General features: G+C 40.6%; 1 long non-coding RNA gene across 1 annotated transcript; it reads right to left on the minus strand.

Annotated features, from left to right (window-relative positions):
- Window positions 1-17,285: 17,285 nt before the first annotated feature.
- Window positions 17,286-20,902, minus strand: LOC107787769 (uncharacterized). Its single transcript, XR_001648475.2, has 3 exons — window positions 20,806-20,902; window positions 20,656-20,725; window positions 17,286-17,584 (listed from the first exon to the last, which is right to left on the minus strand). It is a non-coding gene; the product is annotated as an uncharacterized LOC107787769 (long non-coding RNA).
- Window positions 20,903-21,385: the final 483 nt, after the last annotated feature.

The following is a 21,385-nucleotide window of genomic DNA, read 5'->3' on the forward strand; positions in this document are numbered from 1 at the left end:
AAAATTTACTGTGAAGTGCGATAAATTCGAATGTGTGAGGGAAGTGATAAAATTATGTGTAAACAACATAATTTGTATTCAAATCTTTTGAAGAGCTCTCGTGAAATTATCCATGATGCAATAGTAATTTGGAAGTCAACCTAAACAAACTCAAAATGAGATATACCAGTAAATCTAAACCCATCATTCGATTTATTCCAATAACTTTCAACAACAAACGCTCAAGAAAAAAATTATGAAAGAGGATGAGGATAAGACATGCATTCTGTTGGCCCAAAGGAATTGAAACATTGCTTGCTGTAAATGGAGGCGTTGGTTGTAGACCTTTAAACCATGAATTCCTCCTCCACTTCTCATAATTAAAGATAAAAGCATCTTAACCATGACCATTACAACTTTAATTTGCAACTGTTAGTTTTCTGTATTTTGAAACCGTCTCATTGAAACATTTCAAGAAAGGTAAAAGTAAATACTAATAATGAGGAATGGCACAAATACAATGTTTTGAGTTTTCTACCGTTTTTTCGGACATGAAATAAGGGGAAAATTGAGAAAAAAGATAAATAAGAATATTGACTTTAGAGGACTACCACAGCTAATTCTCAATTTAATATATATGTTCTTTCATTACTTTTCTCATCGACACTTTTCTTTTTATGATGTAGCGGTTCCCTGGATGCCTGGAGCAGTTCCCGATCTCAAGAATTGGGTACGAGCCCTTGTTTCGACCTCCACATACGCCGAGCGCTCATGGCGTGATTTGTCAAAGGGTCAGTGGGAGGCCAAAAATCACGGTAAGCTCATTTCTCGTACTCTTTGATGATCCGAACGAGGTGATTTTCAAAAGTATTTTATTAAGGTTTTCCATATGCAGGTTTGGGTAAAGACGCGGTTTTGAAGCCCTTGTCCAATGAGGAGAAAATTTCGGCCTCTGTCCCAAAGCCGGTGAAGAAAAATAAAAGGAAAAGAGCCTCCGTTCCCAAAAAACCGAAGAAGAGGATGGCTCATAAGCCGAATAAGAATGTCACTCCTTTGACCGTGGAATCTGTTCTGTGTCTAAGGGATGAAGAAGAAGAAGAAGAAGAAGAAGAAGAAGAAGAAGAAGACGATGAGTCCGTGCTGGCGGTCCGAATGAAGAGAACCACCGATGCCTCATCGGCGGTTGGATCAATGATTCTCCATGAAGCTCCGCCTCGAACTGAAGATATACCGAAGAAAGATTCGGGTAGAGTCCCTGAACTATCGAATATCGAAGACGCATCTCATCGGAGTCAACGGGCAGGGAAAGCTCAAGCTCTGGGAACCCTCGATCTAGACAGGCCTCACGATGAAGAAAACCCCTTTCGTGACCTGTTTACCGGCATTGAGGACATTGCTGGTGCTGAAGATGAATCAGACCTTTTTCACGGATTGCGGCAGGCTTTGAATTAGGTGAGGTTTTAAAATTATTTTGTCGGTACTATCCTTATGTTCATTTTTCGTTAAATTCGCTTCTTGTTTCTTTGTAGGCAGCGGCAGTTCATCGAGAACAATGTTCTCGATCCCAAAATGAGCTGCATCGATACGAGGCCAACCTACAACGGGCTAATGACGAGAGGAACTCCCTAAGACTTTCCTTAGAGCAGAGAGAAGAGGAAATAAAAGACCTCCGAGCTGAGCTGGCCAAGGCTCATCGAGATTAGACTGATTTGTCTGAGCAGGTAATGATGCTTTTGAAAACCTATGGGCTTGATACCAGAATAATAGCTAACATTTCGGTCTCACAGCTGCAGTAAAAAATCGAGATGATCTGGAAGCTTCGTGAGGAGGTCGACGTGATAAGAACGGAGTCTTTGCGGTGGAAAGAAGGTATGGACCGCTTTGCTGCAGAAAAAGAGACTGCTCGAGCCCAGTTATCATCGTCCGAAACCCAACTTCAGAAAATGAAGGAAAAAGGCCTGGTTCAAGCAAGAAGAATTGAGGATCTTGAATCTAGGTTGGCCTTTGTACTTGCCAAGGCCGAATCTGATGCTGAAAAGGCAAAGGCCGATGCGGATGCGCTCGTGGCCGTCTATCGGGCCGATGCTGAAGCTGCCCAAGTCCAGGCAAGAGAGACAGCCGAGTCCGCCGATACTCGAGCACATTGGGTCGCCGATCTTGCTAAGTGCCGATCCCGAAGGAAAACTCTCGAGGAGATCCATGCTCGTGGTTTCGATCTCGCTGAAGAGCTAAAAATGGCCAAAGAACTTGAAGCCAATGCTGAAGCTCTGGTTTCTGACGGTGATGATGACGACGCCGATGATGATGAGGGGAGCAAGAGTGGATCCGAGAACGGGGGGAGACTGATAAAAAAGAGACCGCTCCTGGCCGAGAAGTTTAGTTTTTACGTTGTAATCACTCATGTAGATAAATTTGTATATAGATATGTCCCCTTTTTTGCCGACTTGCTTCTGTTTTTGTTTCCTATCTTGTGAGGACTTTATTCACGCCTTATGAATGTTTTCACAATGATTAAAACAACTTAACCAAATTTGGACTTCGTAGCCTCTGTAACCGAGCGAGCGCTTAATCAAACTTGGAGCGATGTAGCCCTTAGGCTTATTAGTTAAGTCAATGATTCGAGCGTGAAGAAATATAGTGGTCGAGTGAGTGCTTGCTTGAACTCGAAATAAAAGTAGCACGTAGGCTTAGTAGTCGAGTGAATGATTCGAACTCGAAGTAATGTAGTCCGTAGGCGTAATGGTCGAGTAAGTGTTTTCTCGAAATAAAAATAGCCCGTAGGCTTAGTCGAGTGAATGATTGGAACTCGAAATAATGTAGTCCGTAGGCGTAATGGTCGAGTGAGTGTTTGCTCAAACTTGAAATAAAAGTAGCCTATGGGCTTAGTCGAGTGAATGATTCGAACTCGAAGTAATGTAGCCCGTAGGTGCAATGGTCGAGTGAGTATTTGCTCGAACTCGAAATAAAAGTAGCACGTAGGCTTAGTCGAGTGAATGATTCGAACTCGAAGTAATGTAGCCCGTAGGCGTAATGGTCGAGTGAGTGTTTGCTCGAACTCGAAAAATAAAAGTAGCCCGTAGGCTTAGTCGAGTGAATGATTCGAACTCGAAGTAATGTAGCCCGTAGGCGCAATGGTCGAGTGAGTGTTTGCTCGATTTCGAAATAAAAGTAGCCCGTAGGCTTAGTCGAGTGAATGATTCGAACTCTAAGTAATGTAGCCCGTAGGCGTAATGGTCTAGTGAGTGTTTGCTCGAACTCGAAATAAAAGTAGCCTGTAGGCTTAGTCGAGTGAATGATTCGAACTCGAAGTAATGTAGCCCGTAGGCGCAATGGTCGAGTGAGTGTTTGCTCGAACTCGAAAAATAAAAGTAGCCCGTAGTCTTAGTGGTCGATTTATCTTAATTCTGATTGCATAATAAATCTCAAAGTAGAGGAATTTTCATTGGATATAAGATGTCGATAAAGAAGAGAACTTTCTTCGCACGTTATTACACGTCTGGGTTCGGGCCAATCTATATGAGCATGGTTCGCTTCGACCATTTAGCTCTTACAATTTTTTCTATTGGAACCATGTTGTTGTGAAATAACTCTCTTGCAAGGCCTCAGATATTGTTGTAAATGTTGCACGATCAATGGTTGCCTCATTAAAAACCTTGCCGAAAAACCCATTTGGGATAAAACCGGTCTAAGGGAAAAAGAGTGCAACGCGTGCCTTCAAGCGAGAGATCCATCTTAACCCTTGTTCGGACTTCTACAGGGGTCAGTTTTGAAATATAAACGAATATGGAAAGGTCGTACCTTAACAGTAGTACCGTTTTAGATGTGATACATTCCAGCTGCTTGATAGTTGTTTGCCGTTTATAATGCCGAGCCTATACGGTCCCTTTCCGATGTTCTCGAGCACCTGATATGGTCCTTCCCAATTCGGTCCTAGTTTTCCTTCGTTCGGATTTCGGGTATTGATAGTAATTTTTCTTAACACTAAGTCCCCAGGCTTGAAATGGCGAATCTTGGTTCTTCAATTATAATATCTTTCAATTCGCTGCTTTTGGGCGGCCAATTGGACAAGAGCAGTTTTTCATCTTTCGTCCGATAGTTCGAGGCTGGTATTCACAGCCTCGTTATTTGAATCTTCCATCGCGAATCAAAATCCGGTACTGGGTTCACCAACTTCGGCTGGTATCAATGCTTTGAACCCATTTACTAAGGAGAATGGGGTTACCCCCGTACTGGATTTTGACGTCGTCCGATATGCCCAAAGGACTTCGGGCAGGATTTCTCTCCATTTCCCTTTAGCATCGTTCAACCTCTTCTTTAAGTTTTGAATGACATTTTTGTTCGTTGATTCGGCCTGTCCATTCCCACTGGGGTGATATGGCGTCGATAGTATCCTTCTTATCTTGTGGTCTTCGATGAATCTTGTTACTTTGCTGCCAACGAATTGTTTTCCATTGTCACTCACTATTTTGGCGGGTATCCCGAATCGGCATATGATATGATCCCAAATAAAGTCTATAACTTCTTTCTCTCTTATTTTCTCGAACGCCTGCACTTCAACCCATTTAGAAAAATAATCAGTCATAAATAAAATGAATTTGTCTTTACCTGGGGCCGATGGCAGAGGGCCGACGATATCCATTCCCCACTTCATGAACGGCCATGGGGATATGACTAAGTGGAGTTGCTCTCTGGGTTGGTAGATCATTGGTGCAAACCTTTGACATTTGTCACATTTACGAACAAATTCCTTTGCATCTTTGCCCATATCGATCCAATAATACCCTGCTCTGATTATTTTTTGAACTAATGTATCGGCTCCAGAGTGATTCCCACAAGTACCCTCGTGCACTTCCCATAGGATGTAATCGGTATCTCCCGAACCCAAGCATACTGCCAACGGTCCATTGAATGTTCTTCGGTACAGCGTTTCGTCCGAAGCCAACGTGAATCGAGCAGCGTTAGTTCGCAGGGTTCTGGAATCTTTAGGGTCCGATGGGTGTTTCCTGCTCTTCAAGTATTCAATATACTTGTTTCTCCAATCCCAGGTTAAGCTTGAAGAATTTATTTCGGCGTGATCTTCTTCGATTACCGATCTCGAAAGTTGAACAACATTCTTCGAGCCCGAGTCATCTACATCGACCGACGACCCCAAATTCGCAAGCGCATCGGCCTCATTATTCTGTTCCCGTGGTACATGCCGTAAAGTCCATTGTTTGAAATGGTGCAAAGTGACAAGCATTTTATCTAAATACCTTTGCATTCTACCTTCTCAAACTTCGAAGGTTTTGTTTACTTGACTCACCACCAGCAAGGAGTCGCAATTGGCTTCAATGACTTCTGCTCCCAAGTTTCTAGCTAGCTCGAGACCTGCAATCATGGCTTCATACTCGGCCTCATTGTTAGTCAACCTGATAGTTTTAATAGATTGCCTAATAGTGCTACCCATGGGTGGTTTCAAAACTATGCCCAGCCCAGACCTTTTTATGTTCGAAGCCCCGTCCGTAAAAAGGATCCATACCCCTGATGATGTACCTGATTTCAACAGTTCTTTTTTGACTTCGGGTACGAGAGTTGGCGTGAAATCGGCCACGAAGTCTGTTAAAATTTGAGACTTGATGGCCGCACGGGGTTGATATTCGATATCGTACCCACTGAGTTCGACGGCCCATTTGGCCAGTCGGCCTGATAACTCGGGTTTGTGCAAAATATTACGAAGCGGGTAAGTGGTTAACACATATATGGGATGACATTGAAAGTACGACCTTAACTTTCTTGAGGCGCTTATCAGTGTAAGCGCCAATTTTTCTAGGAGCGGATATCTAGTTTTCGCTTCTCCTAAGGTTCGACTCGTATAATAAATGGGGAATTGCGTACCTTACTCTTCTCGAACTAGGACACCGCTCACGGCGACTTCCGATACTGCCAAGTACAAATAAAGTTTTTCGTCTGTTTTTGGAATGTGAAGTAGTGGTGGGCTCGATAGATATCGCTTTAGTTCCTCTAATGCTTGTTGGCACTCCGGGGTCCAAGCAAAATCGTTCTTCTTTTTGAGTAAAGAGAAAAATTTATGACTTCGGTCAGATGATCTTGAAATGAACCGGCCTAAGGCTGCAAGCCGACCCGTTAGCCTTTGTACGGCCTTCACGCTGTCCACAACGACGATGTCTTCGATGGCCTTGATTTTATCGGGGTTAATCTCTATTCCCCGATATGACACCATGAAGCCGAGGAACTTGCCCGAATCGACCCCGAAAGCATATTTTTCGGGATTGAGCTTCATGTTGTATTTCCTCAAAATTTTGAATGTTTCCTGCAAATGGGTCAAATGGTCCTCTGCGCGCAGGGATTTAACTAGTATGTCATCAATATAAACTTCCATTGATTTTCCTATTTGTTCTTCGAATATTTTATTTACTAGGCATTGGTAAGTAACCCCTGCATTTTTTAACCCGAAGGGCATCACATTATAACAATACGTTCCATATTTGGTGACAAATAAAGTCTTTTCCTGGTCCTCCGGGTTCATCCGAATTTGATTATACTCGGAATAGGCATCGAGAAAAATGAGGATCTCGTGGCTGTCCGTGGCATCGATCATGCGATCGATGTTGGGCAGCGAAAAGAAATTTTTGGGGCATGCTTTGTTCAAATCCTTATAGTCCACACACATTTTAAGTTTGTCCCCTTTTTTAGGCACTACAACTACGTTGGCTAACCATTCGGGATATTTTACTTCCCGAATGGACCCTACTTTGAGAAGCTTGGTTACCTCATCTTTTATGAATGCGTACTTTCCTTCGGACTGGGGTCTTCTCTTTTGCTTCACCGGTCTGAACCTGGGGTCCAAGCTTAACCGAAGCGTTGTTATGTCCGGCGGGATCCCTCTTATATCTAAATGGGACCGGGAAAAATAATCGATGTTATCGATAAGAAATTGAACGAGTTTCTTCCTGAGTTCGGGGCTCAACCCCGTTCCCAAGTATACCTTTCGCTCGGGCCAGTGCTCGATTAATATGACTTGCTCAAGCTCCTCGATTGTTGATTTGGTGGCGTCGGAGTCATCGGGAATCATGAAAGATCGAGAAACCCTTTGATCATCATCCTCTTCAGTCTTTTGGTTATCTGGCTTGGTCGAAGTCGATATCTGTGATTGCTATTTGGTGTCTCGTTCTCCTTCTGAGCCCGATCCCTTTATCGGTGGTAAAGGTGAGTATATTGGTTTAGCTTCCTCGACGACGAACATTTCCTTCACGGTTGGTTGCTCCTCGTACACCGTTTTGACACCTCCTGATGTCGGGAATTTGAGGGCCGGTGAGGGTCGAAGGTACAGCTCTCATGTTGTGGATCCATGGCCTTCCGAAAAGGGCGTTGTATCTCATATCGCCTTCGATCACATGAAACTTTATTTCCTGAACAGTTCCAGCCACGTTTATTGGTAGGATTATCTTGCCTTTGGTGGTTTCACATGCCATATTGAACCCGTTTAGAAGCAGAGTTGCGGGTACGATCTGGTCCTGCAGGCCGAGCTGTTTTATGACCTTCAATCGGATGATGTTAGCCGAACTACCTGGATCGATTAACACACGCTTAATTTTAATTTTATTCGTGAATACGGATATTACCAGTGCGTCGTTATGAGGTTGGATGAGGGCCCTTTCTGCATCTTCATCATCGAAGGACAATGTCCCCATGGGTGCGTAATCTTGAGTCCGAGATCGCTTTTCCCTCATAACCGATGTTTTAATGCGTTTAAGCACTGATTCCTGAGGGGTATCGATGCCGCCGACGATCATGTGAATGACATGTTGTGGTTCTTCTTGCTCGTTTTGCTTGCTGGAATCCCTGTTTTTAAGATGGTTCTTCGCCCTCTCACTCAGAAATTCCCGAAGGTGCCCTTTGTTAAATAAGCGGGTTATTTCCTCTCTTAGTTGCCTGCAATCTTCCGTTATATGGCCATGGGCACCATGATATTCGCACGTTTGGTTGGGATTTCTTTGGGCAGGATCGGTCTGCATGGGTCGAGGCCATTTAGTGTCTTTGATGCATCCGATAGCCGATAGGATAGCAGATGTACCAACGCTGAAGTTATATTCTGATAGTCGAGGTGCTTCTATAGGATCGGCATATTTATCAAAGCCTTTCTTACTCATAAGTCCCCGAGAATTTTGCCCTCGATCAATCCTTCGATTGTTCCGAATTATATTGCGTGCTGAACCGTTATTCACACAATCTACAACGTACGGTCGATATCGGTCTCTGTTCGACCTTTGTTCTCTGTCGATCTCCTTTTGTCTTTTAGTAACTGTCCTGTTCTGATGAACGGGTCCGTACGGAGCTCCCACCTGATCATCCTCGACCCTAATTTTCGATTGGTATCGGTTGTGTACATCTTCCCAAGTTATCGCAGGATACTCGATCAAATTTTATTTCAGCCGATGTGATGCTGTCGAACTTAGCTTGTTCAACCCTTGGATGAAAGCTTGTACGACCCAATCGTCTGTGACCGGGGGTAATTCCATGCGTTCCATTTGAAATCGGGATACGAATTCCCTCAGCATTTCATTCTCCCTTTGCTTTACCTTGAAGAGGTCTGATTTCCTTGTTGCAACCTTTATGGCACCAGCATGTGCCTTTACGAACGAATCTGCTAACATGGTAAAAGAATCGATGGAATTCGGCGGTAAATTGTGGTACCATATCATCGCTCCCTTCGAGAGTGTCTCCCCGAACTTTTTCAACAACACGGATTCGATCTTATCGTACTCCAAATTGTTGCCTTTTATGGCACATGTGTAAGAGGTGACATGTTCGTTAGGATCGGTCGTACCGTTATATTTGGGAATTTCGGGCATACAGAATTCTTTAGGGATTGGCTTCGGCGCCGCACTCGACGGAAAAGGCTTTTGTATGAATTTTTTCGAATCAAGCCCCTTTATCATTGGTGGAGCCCCCGGGATTTGATCGACCCTGGCATTGTACATTTCCACCCTCTTGTCGTTGGCTTCGACTCGTTTTGTGAGTTTTTCGAGCAATTTAGTAATTTCGGGAGTAGTCCCCGATTCTTGCTCGTTAGATTTCACTATGGCGGGCTCTGTTCTGGGGGTGACTTCCCGAAGTGGATTGGAATACGGCCTGCTTTGTGCGTGAGTTTGGCTCTGTAACTGAGCTATTGCTACTTGTTGGGCTTGTAGCATCTTGAAGATAATACGTAAGCTGGCCCCGATTTCTCCCGCATTTTGGGTGTCTCGGGCGACGGATCGAGTACCGCCCTGAATACTTCTTTCCGGTTCGAAACGCTGATTCGCCTCCAAAGCTATTTGTGAATTGACATCCAATGGTATTTCGGCCCGAATTTCGGGTACTTCGATCCGAGCCTCGGTGCCATCGTTAATTGGCCTTCCGGCCCCGGGTGCCAAGTTGTTGGTTTCATCTTGAAGGCCGGCTTCGTTATCGATCGGTGAAGCCATTTGATTGGTGGTTATTAGTAGCTGATCCGAAATTCTAGATGCTTTCGAAAATAAGCGCAAAGCACAATGGCGTGTTTTTTCAGATTTGTATCAAATAACCACTGTTATCCTCGGCCCCACGGTGGGCGCCAAACTGTTTATCTGAAAAATGAATAGAGTTGAATTTACACGTAGTTCCGAGGATATGTGGCGTAACTTAACACAAAATGTAAGGATAAATAGAAATGTAAATATAGATTGCAGAGAATTCGAAGTAGATAAGGTTGTCAGGAACAATGAATCTTAAGATTCAACAAATAGAATCAATCTAAGAAATCTGAAAGAACGATTCTTTACTGTAGAAGAATATAACGCTTTTATTACAATGTAAACCTTAGAAAAACTTATTTTCCAGAAATGGTAACCAAGCCCTTTTATAGTGGAGGGATTTGGCTCTAAGCATAATAAAATAAACATTCAGTGGGAGACCCATAATAAGTCAGCTTTTTCACAATTTCTGCCAAGATTCTCTCTAGTGGGATTGCAACGGCTTTTGTCTGTGAGCTCGATCTTGCTTAGAACCCTCGATTTTGGTTTGAACTTGATTTCAACTCGAGCTCTTGATCTTGGCTCGAGCCCTCGAATTAATTCGAGGTCAATGTTGGTTGGTCTCTGGATTATCAGCATGATAGATCTACTCTGCATTATGGTTCGATTTCGATTCGAACTTGATAATGATATCGAACTCGACGCGGATCGGCCTCCCCGGGTTCGAGGTTAGTTTGTCTCACCTTCGGGCTCTTACTTCGATAGATCATCGTTCGAACTCGATCAGACGTGCTAAGGCCGAGATTTATTTCGACCGTATACAATACTTTTAACTCAATGATTCAATAATGAAACGTCCTTTTCTTTAAGCGATAGAAAGTTTTGAAGGGGAATCAAAAAAATAGAAAAGGAAATTTTGCAAGATAACAATTTCAATTTAAAACTTTAAGGAAAAGCTACATTTCTTGACTTTAATGCCCCAAGCAGCACTGACTATAACTCCTCTATGTTACTGTGATAGCTTCAAAATTATTTTATTGCCTTTTGTCAGTGCATATTTTTGGAATTTTTGACATTTTTAAAATCTTATTAATGAACATGTTGATGAAGAATTGCCCAGAGGAGTGAATGTGACTATATAATGGGGAAGTAGGGTCCTTCAACAAGTCTATACAATCTTTCTTCACAGTTTTAGTTGGCATTTTGTTTTCACATAATAAAAGTGAAATTTGGGGGGGGAGGATTATATATTCATAAGTTAAAAAGCATCAATTATAGGCCATTAACTTATTTTAATTATTCTGCTATTTCGTACTTATTTGATTTGGAAAATGGATGCGTTAATCTCGTTTGTGCGATCCAAAGAACATGAACATATATGGGCTGATAAGTTAAAGTAAGAAATAATTTCTCTCTTTCTATATATAAGAGGGCATAAACAAGGTAAGTTGACACCTTTTTTTTGCCAAGAATCTTATTTATCTGTTTTATCCCTTTTTGGCTTTTTCCCTTCATTCTTTTTATATAATTTTTTTAATAATTGAAATTGATCATTTTCTATTCTATTTGTTACATCTTATTATGTTTATTTCAGTTACAGAAAGCTTCTCAACTATCTCCTGCCCCATTTTCAGTTTCTAAAACCTTTAATTTTCAATATTTTTTCAGTTTCTGTTATTAAATGAAGGAAATATGGTGATCTTGCAAACTATATTATGACACAAAAAAGAAATTGGGCATGATAATACGAAGACATGAGCTGCAAGAAGACATCATTAGCTCTGAAAGGACCAAGAGTCCACCTAAGGAGGAAAAGAAGCCAGCCATATGTTATTAACTCATCTTCCTTTTCTTTTTCTCTTTAAACTTGCCGTTTTCAAAATTCCTTCTTCCCGTAATTTCTTGCATTCTCACTTTTTTGTAATTCGATCTCTGTTATTGATTTTTTTTCTTTTTGTGGCTAACTTATTTTTGTCTATAAAATGTTAAACGAAACATACAATGATGTCAAATTATTAAAGACATATTTTCTTTTATAAAAATAATGCATTGCTATTTTACCATATTTTAATTTTTTTTTATACCCATGAGTGATGATGACAGTTGAGATGTATGTCTATGAATTTCATAAATATTTCAATTTAATGTTTGCACATGATTGCCTTGGAATATGGTGGAAACTTGATTTTGAAACATTGATTTACCCGTATTTGCTACCACTTATAAAAATCCCAAAAGTAGTCGGTCATATCTGAATTTTATCTCATAAAATCACTTTAATTATCATATATTTCTTGAGTTATTTTATGTCCTTAAGAATATTTTACATGTCAAGTGTTGCCAGCAGTTTAGTTGTCACTTTCTTTTTAGTAGTTTTTTTTTTTCATTTCTTCCTTTCACAAAAAAAATAAAAAATCAAAGTATCATTTTATAAATTTAATGATAACTTCTTTATGCTTGCGCGCGAAGCGCTAACAATTTCACTAGTTAATCATCAAAATTGACGGACCCTTACAATATGCATACATATATATTTTATATGTTCTTTTTGTGTATGTGTATTGTACCTCTCTCTTGTGGATGTGCTAGATGTATTTATTAACTCATGGTCGGTGTGACATATATGTTCAAACACCACTTATTTATCTACGTGTGATATCTCATCAAATAGTAAAAGATGATATCTCATCAAATAGTAAAGGAGAGGGTTACCATTACTTTCATTCCAAGCCCACGGGTGATATTGCTTGTTTTGTATCTACGCTCATATGACTTCAAAACGCATTATTAGGATTTAAAGCTTGTTTCCTTCTATATCCAGTATCCATCATCTCTATAGTGTTTTATCAATATGAGATTGGATTAAAGTAACACATACACCTCCTTAGGGAGATCAACGTACTTATTGGGGTTTGTCCCGCCATCATTTAAAAAATATGAGTTTTGCTTAAACTCACTTGAACGTTGAGTTTTGACCTGCCATTATTCAAGGTTGCAACGAAGCCAAGCCTACTTGATATTATCTGCTTGGGCCTAGATTCGCACAGTTTTAAAATGCATCATTAGGATTTAAAGCTTAATTTCTTATATATCCAATACCTCTTATGTATTTTATTGATGTGAGATTCGTCTAGGGTGACACACATATTATCATGGAATATCAATTAATAACAATGATAAGATCTACATTGAGAAGGTGAAATACTCCCAACTAGGGGTGTACATGGACCGGGTTGGTTCGATTTTAATCAAAATCAAACCAAACCAACTATATCGGTTTGGATTGGTTCGGTTTTGTCGGGTTTTTAGGATTTGTTTTTGTTACATGAATATTATTTCAATCTTACTTTATGAAATTTTTGATAAGTAAATATATGTTTAGTAAAATTTAAAAAATTGACAAATATATGATCTATTAACATATGATAGTTATTTTTTTAGTCGTGTGACAATAATTTTTCATTGATGTACACTTTCAACGTTAACTAAATTTAATAATTAAACATAAAAATCAATATGATACTTATATAATGATATGTTCTATTTAATTTTAAATTATCGAAATATCACTTTAAATTCGAAAAAGATATAAGAATTTAATAGATCTTGACATATGAATATGGAAGAACAAAGAGATAGACGTATTTCACTAATACTTGATAAGAAAGTGATCATACAACACATTATTTAAAGTTAATAAAAATAGAGCACTTCATATTTAACTAAATATTACATTCCACAATATATTAGGTGACGAGTATTCACGTGTCAAAAGATTGAGCCTAATTAATTTAAATAGGTAGGGACTACCATGTAACTTGTCTTTCATCACACGACCCATTCACATGGCTACTATGTGGTTTCAAAAAATTGATGTTATTGCCGATAAAAATTGAACTACACTAGAAGTAATCCAACTCTCACTTTCTTACAATTCTCGAATTGTTATAAGACGTTGACGCGACGAAGGGTAGGGGTGTCAATGAATATTTAAAAACCGACTAAATCAATTGAATTGTACCGCACTGAATCGATTTTTAGGTTTCTTTTAATAGACCGTAGATTTTTTTATATAAATCTACAACCACACCGATAATTAGGGTAGATTTTTTAGTTTATAAAAATAAATCAAAAGAATACCGAACTGTACCGAATAAATTTACTGTGAAAGATATATTTATATATTAAATTTAAAAATAATAATTTATTTTTTTTCTTGGGCCTTGGAATTATAAAAATAGGTACAAACCAACAAGTAATTAAAATCAAAATCCTAATTCCCAAACCTATTATGCTACTCCTACTGAAACTAAATTATTTTCAGCATATTTACTAGCAAGACACAAAGTATTCTAGCGATTATGAGTTTGATGATAGGCTAGACATTTGAATTTTTGGCTATTTTGTACCTATTATTTGATACACTTTAATTGTGTTTGAGATAAACTATAGATAATTTATACTCATTATGTGTTTTCTGTTGTGTAAGTTGAGATTTCGGGTATCAAAACGACCAGTTGGGTCATTACATCCTCCCCCACTTAAACATACATTCGTCCTCGAACGTGCCCATAGTCGTACCAAAGCCATCAAATCACTACATGAGCTCACCATACATACACCCGGGGGTGATTCCCCCATCACCCAAACCTAGGTAGGACTGACAACGCAATTTATCTGAGGATCTCGCTTCATCCTTGGTCCATAGCCTTAGGACAGAACCCAACCCTCAGGCCTCAACATATGAAACTCACCATAGGATCTGAATCTCACATCAATACACTGCATAAACATGATCAAGCTGAATCGAGCCACACTCCAACCCAAGGTATAATCACATGATGTTCCACACAACTCAAATGCCCGTAGCAATAACCTCTGACCACCATAGCTACCCAAATAACATTCTGGATGTCGGCAATACACTTCACATTGAATAGAACCTTGTTCCGGACCTCCACAATGCTGCACATGATAAAGAAACATGCGGGAACTCATAACCGCCCATAAAGTCAACAAGTCAAGAAGCTCTCTCGTCAGTCAAGGGCCATTGCCCAAATCTTAGCGGAAATAGCCTCATACTTCCAAACACTCCTCACCCCCAATATGATAGTGTGAACCTCAGGTCTAAAAACCTCATCTCAGCCAATACAAGCAGCCCAACTAACAACTCATCACGGAACCACACGGATTCTCACACCACATGGTGCGTACACCCAACCATCAATAACTCAGTTATGCCGTACAAATAGAAGAAAATCAAGGTATGGGGATTATCTAACAAGTGCAATAGGTGTAACAACAAAAGTACGATTTCATTAAATCATCCCACAGAGGGAAAATAAAACACCAAATAAACACAAGGAAAGGGAATTCCACATAACATCCGTTGCGACGTGCATCCCGGTCCCAGATACTCATCAAGCCAAAGTTCTCGGGTTCACTGATCACATGAATACTGATATCAAGCACAGTAGAGTGCACAAGTATTACTGTGGAAAAATGAATAGAAATAATAAAACATGGAAGAAAGCAAGCACAACTAAGGTGCAATGAGTAAATCAACATCACGAGGGCCATCTTGCCCACATGACCATAAGACCTGAACGAAATTACGACATGCGTGAAGAATAATCATACAACCTCATAGCCTATCACAGCATAAGAGAGTAGCACATAACATAGGCCAGGGGCACAAATAGTATCCATTCTGCCCGGTAACATAACTGTGATATCAACTTCACAAGAGTACCCAAACCTAATCCGATATAAAGTACACATTCTCGTTGAGCTTTCAAATAGCCCCCAAACCAAATCATGATCCTTCCCAAATAGGTAAATATCCTTCCAAAAGTCTATAGCAACCTATCGATAATGTATGCTATCAGTTATCCCATTCTCAACATTTCTTCACAATCCGCAAACAAGAAACAGTCCGCATATGAGGACATCCAGCCCCAAAACCTCATGAATACCAAAATTTCCATACCCGAACTCAACTACGCTACTCGAATGGTTGATACATCATTCACACCTCATCATCTTACTGAAGCACCCATATAGATTTTCCGGCCGCGTAACAAAACCTGAACTTCAGAAGTCTCAAAACCCAGTAATCACCGTACCACTAGCCAAGCATATGCGAACAAAAACATAAAGTTCCTTCCTAAAATGCACGCTCTTCACATGTGATATCCAATAATACCAACATTCTATTAACTTCTAATATCCATCCAGGAGAAAACCATAATGTACAACATATTCCTTATGCCCGTAGCGGACAATCGACTCAAGTCGTGGCTAACACCATCGAGAACTCTCCGAGACCCGCCCGCATGCAACTAAACCATCAGGACCGCATCTCCCCAACTCAATCGAGCCACACAAATCGTCCAACCCAAGAGTACTGCCACAAATGCCGGTAGAGAATTCTCATTCAAAAGGAACAATTACTTCCATTGTTATGCTGACCCAACACCACAGAGCTGACCCATTTCTTCGGTTACTCCTTGTCTTTCCTCTGGGGTAATACTTCTCCCTGTCGATACGCAACGATACCAATCAAAACCCAAATGCAGATAATCCTAGCATGAACCATGTATCCCAGAAGCTCATAAACCACTGCATTTCCTCTGAAGTACCCCATAATGCCGCAACCAAAATGCCCACGCTGAATAGACCTTCTGTGAATCTGGAGTTATTTCTCCGACCCCCCTTGATACTGAAATATAGATCCATTAATGACGCAAAAATACCGTAAGCCCCAACATCATCCCATGCAAGATCTCAGGTCTTAATCATATATAAATTTTGGGGAAACTTCCAATACCATATATATACATATCTCAGGCCAAAACTGATATAACACCTGACTCTGCAATCTGCATACCGCTAGTGGACTCCCCAACTTGGAGCGAAGCCATAGAAAACAACATCTGATGATCCGCAAAACTAACCTTCACAGCTCGTACATCACCAATCACAATGTACTCCAAGTCATCTACTAAGCGCACGTCAATTCGCGTGACAGTCAAACTCGTTTCCTTCAGTGCCTTGAATGATAATGTGTACCTTCCACTGAGCAGGAACTCCACACGAACCACATAGCCTCTAATACCACCAACTATCCTCAATCAACAACCACCTCGTGACCCCATACGATCGCGATGACTCATCAACCAATCAAACCTTCCCAAGCTCGTACTTATTAATCCGACGCCAGAACCTGCTGCACCCTTATGTGAACAACAGAATAGTACTTCAATACCTCCTCATTTTCAATCTGGGCGACACATTGAGACAATGTTTGAGCATCCCTGGCTCCCTTGTAGCCCATCGCATCACAAACCACTGGCGCATAGCAAATACTAAGAGCACGATATTATACACGAGTGGATGTAAAGGAACATAAGATATATGCTTCAAGCTGAATCGATTTCGCACGACAAGGAATGAAAGAAGTGGAATTTCCTAACAGTTTCCATAGCCTCTCAAAGATAAGTACAGACATATCCGTACCGATCCGCAAGACTCTACTAAACCTGCTTATGACTCGTAGCACCTATGAACCTAGAGCTCTGATACCAACTTGTCACAACCCAAAATCCCTCCAAAGGAGTCGTGATGGAACCTAGTATCTAAAACTAGGTAAGTCTAACATTAACTGAAATAACGACAATGTTTACTAACATCGAACAATTTCGAAATAAAAAAATCTCTACACAATTTATGTCACGACCCAAATACCAAATCAGTCGTGATGGCGCCTATCGTGGAACTAGGCAAGCCGACATTCTCAATATGCTTTCAATATATAACAGAAGTGAGCTAAAGAAATTAAACTAACTGAAGGTTTACACAATAACCGGGAAAACCCCCAAAACATAAGTGCGGAATGATAGCCCGACATCGAGGTATCCCTAAGTCATGTGTATCTAATAACCAATATAGAAACAGAGTCTACTACAGTCTGTGCCAAATGCCAATACAAGAGAGAAAAGATAATAAGAAAGGAGAAACAAGGATTGCGGACGCCGGCAGCTACCTCGTAAGTCTCCGATAATCAGCACACGCACGAACTCAGCGACCGCCAGAACCGTACACACCTGGATCTGCACATGAAGTAAATGGTGTAGCATGAGTACAACCAACTCAGCAAGTAACAGAATTAAATAAGGAACTGAGAAACAGTGACGAACTATAATAATACAGATCATTTCAAAAGTTTTCAGTAAAGAGTGAACATATTTTCAAATTCGGTGGTATAAGTCAAATCAGTTCGAGCTCAAGTAAAACAGATATGAATCTTCCAGAAATTTTACAACAACATCAGATAGCAACTAAGTGCAATAATAAATAAAAGCAAGTACAACCTCTCAAGGAAGCAGTCACTCAACTCATCTCAACAGCTCATACTCTCGGCTCTCGGCCCTCAATACACACTCTCAATAGGTATATGCGCTCATTGAGGGTGTATAGACTCCGAAGGGGCTCCTTCAGCCCAAGCGCTATATTACTACGATGCGCAGCCCAATCCAATATTATTGCGGCATGCAACCCGGTCCAATATTGTTGCGGCGTGAAACCCGATCCAATATTATTGCGGCGTGCAACCCGATCCATATACTTCACAGCTCGCAGCTCGGCACTCAAGCCCTATCTCAGTCACTAACCTCTCCAGCCCCTCGGGCTCACAAAATATCATAATAACCAGTCCAAGCAGAGAATACAATAAGTATCAACATGAAATGAGAGGAAACAGAGATATAACACACAAGTAAGACTGACTGGGTACAAGACAACAATTAGCAGTCAATTCAACAAGTATACGACCGCTGCGGGTCCCAAAAGTGATATCATATGGCCTAAGCATGGTTTCAAACATGAAAGGCAGTCAATTGCTCAAACACAAGGAAAACAAGTAATAACAATGGCTATTCGACTTTATACTCTAACGGGACGGACCAAGTCACAATCCCTCACGGTGCACGCTCGCACACTCGTCACCTAGCATGTGCGTGACCTCCAAATATTCACATTATACCAATTCTCGGGGTTTCATACCCTCAAAACCAGATTTAAGACTGTTACTTACTTCAACCGCACAGAAATCCTACTCCGAAATGCCTTTGCCTCTCGAATCGGCCTCCAAATGCCCTGAATCTAGCCACAAATAGTACGAGATAATAAATATTGGTTAAAAGGATCAATTACACGAGAAAACTACTAAAATATAGCCCAAAATTCAAAATCGACTCAATCGGGCCCACGTCTCGAAACCTAATGAAAGTCACAAAACCCGAGAGCTCATTCACTCATGAGTCTAACCATACCAAATTTATCAAAATCTGACCTCAATTGCCCCTCCAAAACCCCAAAAGTCACTCTCCAATTCCCAAGCCCTAATGTCCCAAATCTCACCTCAAACACTCACCAACTAGGTGAAAAATCAGTAGGGAAACACCATTATTGAAGATAAATAGGCACAAGGAACTTACCTCAGTGATTACTCCGAAATCTCTCTCAAAATCCCCAAATTTCGAGCTCAAAAATGATGAAAATGGTGAAAAATCTCAAAGTGTTGTATTTATAGGTTCTGCCCAGACTTCTCGCACCTGCGGCTCCATTTCCACATCTGCGGAGCCGCATCTGCGGGCAAGGCCACGCTTCTGTGGAAAAATCCCTACACATTGCCTCCGCTCCTACGGTCAAGTGACCGCATCTGCGCTCTTCGCGGGTGCGGGAACTACATCGCATATGCGGTCCAAACTCGCACATGCGCCCCTAAATCTGCTTTTACGGCCATCGCATGTGCGGGAATTTCATCGCACATGCGTCCTTTTCCCAGATCCTCCTTAGCCGCATATGCGGCTCCTCCTTCGCTACTACGGGCTCACACCTGTGGTTCCCACTCCGCAGGTGCGGTTACACCAGTAGCAGCAGCTTCAGCTGCAATTCCTCAACTCCCATCAAGCCGTTAACCACCCGAAATAAACCTGAGGCCTCCGGGACCTCAACCAATCATACCAACAAGTTATATAACCCTATGCGAACTTAGTCGAACCTTTGAATCACTCAAGACAACATCAAAACACCAATTACACCTGGATTCAAGCCTGAAGAACTTTTAAACTTTAAAATTCCACAAATAACGCCGAAACCTAGGGGTGGGCATTCGGTATTTCGGTTCGGTATTTATGAATTTCGGTTCGGTATTTCGGTATTCGATTTATCAATTGTGTATACCAAATACTGTACCAAATTATTTCGGTACGGTTCGGTATTTCTTATTTTGGTTCGGTACGGTTTCGATTTAATAATCGCTAAATAAGCAAAACTAATGATTAAGGACTAAGGAGTGCAACAGTGCATAATTCAAACTAACTTGGTTAGCCCTCTTTGACAACGTTGTCGCTAACAGTAAGTAGTTAAGCACCATTATTTTCTTTGACAATTCACAATTCTAAGGAGTGCAGCTGACGCCTGCAGATTCTGCATCTTCTAATTACTCAAGCAATTGCAGTGTTTCAACATCTAGACATGGCTCTTTTATATTCAATTCTGCAGATTCTACAGCTTCTAGTTTTAAGGGAATAAAAGTTGAACTAAGAGCACACAAGCTGTTCCAGAACTTCCACGTAAGATCATAGCGAATGAAAAGAATTTCCAAGTTCCAAATGTGCAATCATACTAAAGTATATAAGAAAGTTGTTAAGACCAGTACACGGGAAATACATAGAGTTGAAGTTACAGGAGAAAATTCAGACCATGTGACTTTTATATTACAAGGCTATAAACATTATGTTTTACTATGACATTTAACTATTTAAGTTATTAAATTGTTCGTCTCAATCAGAATAGTATGCAGTAAAGGGCGAGGCTCAGGCTGCTTCATGGAGGTCTTAAGCCTTCACAAATCATTATATACAATCACTTTCTTGGGTACTATTAAGACGCTAGTAATTACATATATACATTTATCAGCAAAAAGAAAACAAAAACTAGGAACAAGATGCCAACATACTATTAGTAACAGTTGAGCCACATCCACCATTATCAACTTCAGGCGAACAATTTCACCAACATAAGATAAGAACACTATGAAGTATTTTAGTCTCAACAGATATGTGACCTATATTGCAATCAAGCTCTGAGCAAACCAAAATTCATAAGCAGATAATACCTCTTTGAGGTCACTGCCAAATTCTTTGACAGTAGATATAGCCACAGTGGCAGCTTCATCAACAGGATATCTGTAAAGCACAAAAAAATGAAGATTAAGCAGGGGTAACCATCCATAACTTCTAAGATTATATATTGTTAGTATTCTCACAGCAAAGGTCTTCTCGCTGAAAGAAACTATCGTCGTTTCTGACGTTCTGTCTTTCTCCCTTTCTAAATTCTAATTCCCTAATCGGCTAATCCCTAATTGAACGAATCAGATAAGTGAAAGATTAGAAAGTAGGGCCTTATTGGATTGGGCTGGGGCGCTGGGCAATGGGCATTAGATATAACACTTGGGCTGGGCACTATAGCTATAGATCCAACTTAAAATTCGGTATTTTGGTATATCGAAATTTTAAGATCCTAATATCGAGGACCGTACCGATATACCAAAATACCGAAAATGTAATACCGAATTAGATCGAAATACCAAAAAAATAGAAACCAAAATACCGAATTAATTCGGTCCGGTTCAGAATTTTGTTTTTTAGATTTTATGCCCACCCCTTCCGAAACCTACCAAACCACGCCCGATTGACCTCAAATTTTACACACAAGTCCAAAATGACACCACGAACCTATTCCAACTTCCGGAAATCCAATCCGACCCCGATATCAAAATTTTTATTGTCGGCCAAAATTGCTAAAATTCTAACTTTTGTCAATTCAAGCCTAATTCTACTACGGAC

This window comes from Nicotiana tabacum, chromosome 4 (assembly GCF_000715075.1).
Source record: "Nicotiana tabacum cultivar K326 chromosome 4, ASM71507v2, whole genome shotgun sequence".
Taxonomy (NCBI): Eukaryota; Viridiplantae; Streptophyta; class Magnoliopsida; order Solanales; family Solanaceae; genus Nicotiana; species Nicotiana tabacum.